This window comes from Petaurus breviceps, unplaced genomic scaffold (assembly GCF_028583685.1).
Source record: "Petaurus breviceps papuanus isolate PSGF00001 unplaced genomic scaffold, PetGlider_PUasm1.0 563, whole genome shotgun sequence".
Lineage (NCBI taxonomy): Eukaryota > Metazoa > Chordata > Mammalia > Diprotodontia > Petauridae > Petaurus > Petaurus breviceps.
Window position 1 is genome coordinate 1 of NW_027186380.1, and position 5,941 is coordinate 5,941.

At 40.8% G+C, this 5,941-nt stretch overlaps 1 pseudogene; it reads right to left on the reverse strand.

The window, feature by feature from the left end:
* Positions 1–2,195: 2,195 nt before the first annotated feature.
* Positions 2,196–2,895, reverse strand: LOC138173117 (zinc finger protein ZFP2-like; annotated as a pseudogene).
* Between the last annotated feature and the right edge of the window lie 3,046 nt (positions 2,896–5,941).

The window sequence follows — 5,941 nt, forward strand, 5'->3', positions numbered from 1 at the left end:
CCAGCCAGGCCAGGGCTTTGGCTCATCCTTCATTCATAGGATGCATTTTCCAAAGAGGGTCATCTCCAATCTCCCTGGACAGTGGACCTAGATGGCTCCAGAGGAGAAAGTGAGGCTGGTGACTTTGCACAGCCCTCCCTCACTTCAATCCAATTCACTTCCACCTCATGACATCACCTCTCTGATGGCACGGTCCTATTCAACAACAAAGGATAAACAACACTATGTCCAAGATCATGGGAGTATTTCTGGGGCTTGACCCTGAGATGCCCTACATGGTCATCCTCTCACACAAGGACTCTCTCTTCTCTGGCCATTCCATTGGCTGCATTTCCAGGTCAACTGAGACGTGGAGATGCTTGTAGCAATCCTTCCCCTCTTAGGAAGTGTGTAGCCTATTTCATCATCTCTCCTTTAGAACTCTTCCTTGGACTACTTCAGAGGAGACAGCTTCTCTGACCACCAGATTCTCCTCTGTCAGAGAGACTTCCACTTCCACATCTCCATTTTCCCTCACTCTCCCTGGTCCCCAGCCTGGTGTCTTTCTCTGACCTTCCCTTGCCACACTTTCAAGATCATTGAAATATAGAATAACTATTCCAAGACTTCCTGTCTAATGACTCTTATCACCCCTGTTCATGTTTCTGAGGAGATCTATGTATCAGCTGTGCACATTAAAATGAAAGCAATTTATCCTTATTTTTTACTTAATTATTTTCCATTTTTGCGTTTCTCTTGACTCCTGTCTTTGCACTTCAAAGTTTGTGTGCTGCCCTACTTTTTTCAACACTTATGGGTGGAAGTCCTCAATTTCATTAAAGTGCCATTTTCCCTCATGTAGAATTTTAGTCATTTATGGTGGCTAAGTCATTCTTGGTTGATAACTAATAGCCTTTATCTTAAGCAATATTCCAAGCTCTCTAGTCCTTCGTACAAGGGGTAGCTGAATCATGAGATCCTGACTGTGGCTCCTAGGTGTCTGAGTTCTTTCTGGATGCTTGCAGTATTTTTTCTTGGACTTCAAAGCTCTGGATTGTGTCTAGGATCATTCTATGAGTTTTTATTTCTGAGGGTTTCTTTCTAGAGGCAAACAGTAGATTCTTTCTACTTCTAAACTGACCTCTAGTTCTAAAGAGACCTGGCAGTGTTTTTAGAACTATTTTATTTATACATATATATGTATTTATATATGTGTGCATATACACCATAAAATTATAGAATACATATATTATATATATGTATATATACATATATATAATATATACATATGTTACTTGGGCAAGTTCTATAGCTATGGGGCCAAGACTTTAATTCCCTTTTTGAGTCTGCCACAGCTCTCATTACTTTTTCGTTGTTTTCTCCTGTTCTCATAAAATATTTTAAAATGGTTCTTTTAACTCTTACATGCTCATTTCCAGAAATTCTCATTGAATTATGCAGACACTGTGCTTTTCTTTGAGGCTTTGCTTGGTGACATTTTGAAGTCATTCTCTTCTTCTGGGTTTGTGTTCTGTGCATCCCTGTCCCCAAGGTAACATTTATGGTGGGTTCTTTATTTTTTACTTAGTCTTCGAGGCTCCTTTCTGCCCATAAATCTGATATCATGGACAGAATCACTCCATTCTGGAAGGAATGTCCAGGATGTTCTTGCTGCTGCTTTCTTGGGGTGCTGTCTTTGGTGTTATTCCAGGTTCTCTGGCAAAGCTCCTGCCAGGGACCTGCAAGCTTTCAGTGCTGCCAAAACCATCTGCTTCCCTTTCCTCCTCCCTGCTACACATCTCTAAGTTCCTGACCCGTGTTTCAGTCTGAGCAATATGTCTGTGGGCTGCCTCCATGTGGCTTTTCGGTAAATTACTGATGAACTCAGTCACTATAAGGCAGTTGGAATATTATGGTGCTCAAGAACTTCAGAGTCTTTCTTCTAGATGATTCTTTCTCTAGTTATTCTTCCACAAGTATCAGATTGGGTTGGGTGTTTCATGTTTGTTAACCTTATGTGAAATTTTCTTTGGGTGTGAATTTTATGCCAGTGGTTATGGGAAGAATGATTTTCTGTGCAAAACAATTTGTAGACGACTAAATTAAGGTCCCCAGATTGGTAATTACTTGATTTGGGTTTCAAAGTTTAAAATTAGGTACATGACTATGTGTGTTATAAGAGAAGTAGTTATGCTATTAAATTTAGAATTATACTGTCAGAGGAACAGAAAAATGATGAACAGGGCAAGATCAGAGGTACTTCTAAAAGCTTTTCCACATTTATTACATTCACAAGGTTTCCCTCCAGTGTGAATTCTCTGGTGTAGAATAGGATGGTTTTCAAATATGTATGCATTTCCCTGGTAATTACATTCATAAGGTTTCTCTCCAGTGTGGCTTCTCTGATATATGGCAAAACTGTAGCTGTAACTGAAAGCCTTTACACACTGATGACATTCAAAAGGTTTCTTTCCAGTGTGGATTCTCTGATGTTTACTAAGGTTGGAATTCTGTGTGAAAGCTTTTCCACACTGAATACATTCATAAGGTTTCTCTCCAATGTGAATTCTCTGATGTACAGTAAAAACTGTTGCTGGAACTGAAAGTCTTTCCACATGGATTTCATTCATAAGTTTTCTCTTCAGAGTGGATAATCTGATGTGTTACAACATCAGAGCTTCTTCTAAAAGCCTTTCCACATGGACCACATTCATAAGGTTTCTCTCCAGTGTGAATTCTGTGATGTAGGGAAGCATAACTTTTATATCTGTATGTATTTCTACACTGATTGCATTCATAAGTTTTCTGATCATTATGGATTCTCTGATATTGAGTAAGGTAGGAGTTCTGTGTGAAAGCTTTTCCACATTGATCACATCCATAAGATTTCTCTCCAGTGTGGATTCTCTGATGCATAGCAGGACTGGAGCAGCAAATACACGCTTTTTCACAATGATTACATCTATAAGGTTTTCTGTTATCTGTGAATAATGTGATGAATAATTAATTATGAGTGTTCACTAAAAGTTTCACCACATTCATGCCATGCACAGAGTTTCTCTGATGTCTGAATTTTTGATGACATAAAAGGGATGCCTGTGGACTCAAATCTCTCTCACTATTGGGACAATCATTAGATTTCTCTCCTGTGTGGATTCTGTGACATCCAGCACAGATTTTCTTCCAGTGACATCACAGGGAGCATCACTCATGAAGCTTTGCTCATGAGTTTCTTCCACAGAAAGGCTTAGATTTGCAGTAGGCTCTTTCATTTTAGGTCTAATCCCTCCTTCTGCAAGGAATAGACCATAAACTATATTAACAGAGACTCATATACACACACCTATATAATTATAATGCCTTCCCTCTTTTGGGATAAAGTAAACTAAGTGATCTACATCCTACTTCCCCAGGCTAAGTGAAAAGTCTTCAAAGGCAAATGGACAGAATAAATTGTTTAAAAATGTCATTAACTCACATCTGCAGGATAACTTAACTTACAAAATCACATTGGATCCCCACAAACACCTGTCACACAGTCAGGCACAGCATGCACATTACATTATCAACTGAGGCCAAGCAGCTGAGGCTAGAACTCCAACCCTGTATGTAGGGATGCTCTCTCCATGATCCTAGATGGCCTTCCTACTTTGCATTTTGTTTTGTTTATTGAAGAAAAAAAATTGTTGTTGCATGTTGATTTGTTCTCTCCCTCCCTTCAGATCTTCCTATTCCCTGAGACACAACGGTATTACAATTAGTCCAATTAACAACCATATAATAGAGCTTTAAGTTTAAGGGAAAAGACTCAATCAGTGCGACAAAATTCATTATTGCCTTCTTTTAAAATAAATCGCGTCCACCATGGTAAACCTTGAGCAGCTACCACTTTAATTGGTCAAGCAGCCATCGACACTTTGCCAGAGACTCTGCCAGCAACAAAACCAAATGCCTAAAGGCTCCAGTGATAGTTAGCTTTTTTTATTATTTTATTGTTATTTAAATTAGAGTATGTAAAATTTTTAGACGTAATATTCTGCAATGGTATGTTATAAACATAACTTTTATATGCACCGAGAAAACAGAAATTCAGGGGACTCACGTAATTGCATTATACACTCTACTGCAGAGCTATGGACTTGAACCTGCAATATCTCTGAGCTGGGCCTGGAATTTTCCTTTTTTCTTTCTATTTGGACTCTTTCTCCCTAATTCTATTCTCCTTTTCTAGCCTTAGTCCTTGTGTTCCATTATATCCCATTGAACTCAGTGTTTTTCTATTCCCAAACATTCTCCTTTCCCTGGATCAGCTGAGTGAGTTTCCCAATCTGCTACTTCTCCATGCTTGTAGGCCAGATGGGGAGCTCCTTGACAGCAGGAACAGGGTTTACCCTTAGCAGGGTTCCTAGAAACCTAGAAGCCCTTAATCGATGCTTTTTGACTGACTGAGAGGGCCCAGGGCTGACACCAGGGCCCAGGGCTGACACCAGGCCCCAGCCTCTACCTCAGTCACTGTGTTAGGGTCTCTCTCTTAGTTGATAAATGCAGGTTCTGGCCTCAACCCTGTTCCTGGCACTTTCCTGCACTTTATCTCCTATACTGAGTGGCCTTTGTCTGGTTCTAACCCTGATGGGGCCTGACCAGACCCATGGTGAAGATCACACAGACTTCTTTTTCAGTTCCTGAAACAATTCATACAAAGGAACATCTGGGAGTTTCTACTTCACACTGCCCCAAACTGAGAGTGGCTGTTAACTCAATGAATCTGGCCAATGATTCTCCAAGAATGGGCCAAAGGTTGAGCCTGAGAGATCACGGAAGGGACACAGGTTAGCTTATGAAAAACAGTCTTGGTTTAATTCTAAGTAAGTCAAACCTTTGTGTCTACCTCAGTGCTACTGAATGGAGTGAGAGAAAATCATAAAACCAGGCTGCCTGGGTCCACTACACATTTAGGCTATATAAACTCAGTGTGGCCCTCACTGTGGCAAGGTGATCCTTGACGTCTCCCTGACTCCCTTGATGTTCCTAGGTGGTGCAGTGGATAGATATCATGAAGACTTGAGTTCAAATTCAGCCCCAGACACTGATTAGCTATGTGACCCTGGGCAAGTCACTGAGGCCTATTGGCCTCAGTTTCCTCATCTGCAAAATGAAGTGCAAAGGAAATGGCAAACCACTCCAGTATCTTTACAAAGAAAACCCCAAAAGGGGTCAGAAATGACTAAACAGCATAACTGACTATCCTATTCACCACAGCAGCTTTTCCAATGTTTTTCATTCTGCGCTAACCATCCCTTACTGCTTGTCTCACTGTCCACCCTCCTCCCACTCACCTTCTCAGCAGTGAAATTTGCCTTCTATTTCATTGGAAAAACTGGATACTTATCAAAAGCTCTCTTACCCTCTCTACCTCCAATAAACCAGGGGCCTTCTTTTCCTCTTTGACACCACTATCAAATGAAATCATCCTGCTTCTGCTAGCTACAGCAAACTCCTGTGCCTGTGTAAATCATCCCATCCCACCATGCCATCTTCCTCAGTTTACTGCCTCTCCAGCATCCCCTTTATTTCACTACTACTTTTCAGTCTCCCCCACTAATGACTCCTTCCCAACTGCCACAAATAAAACCATTTCTCTCTAATCCTCAAGACAAGGACACTTTGAACCATTCAACCACAAGAGATGTTTTCCAATATTTTTCCTCCATTTCTTGGCTAAACCACTTGGTTAAGTAATTACAACTGGTGTTTCTAAGTCCTTTGCTTTCTCTGAAATTTTCTGCAGTCCAGCTCCCAATTTCATTGTTCAATGGAAACTCCTCTCTCCAAAACTACCAAAATCTCAAAGATGCTAAATCCAGTGGCCATTTCTTCATGCTCGTCTTGCTTGGCTTCTCTGCAGCCTCTGATATATGACCCTTCTCTCTCTCTCTCTCTCTCTCTCTCTCTCTCTCTCTCT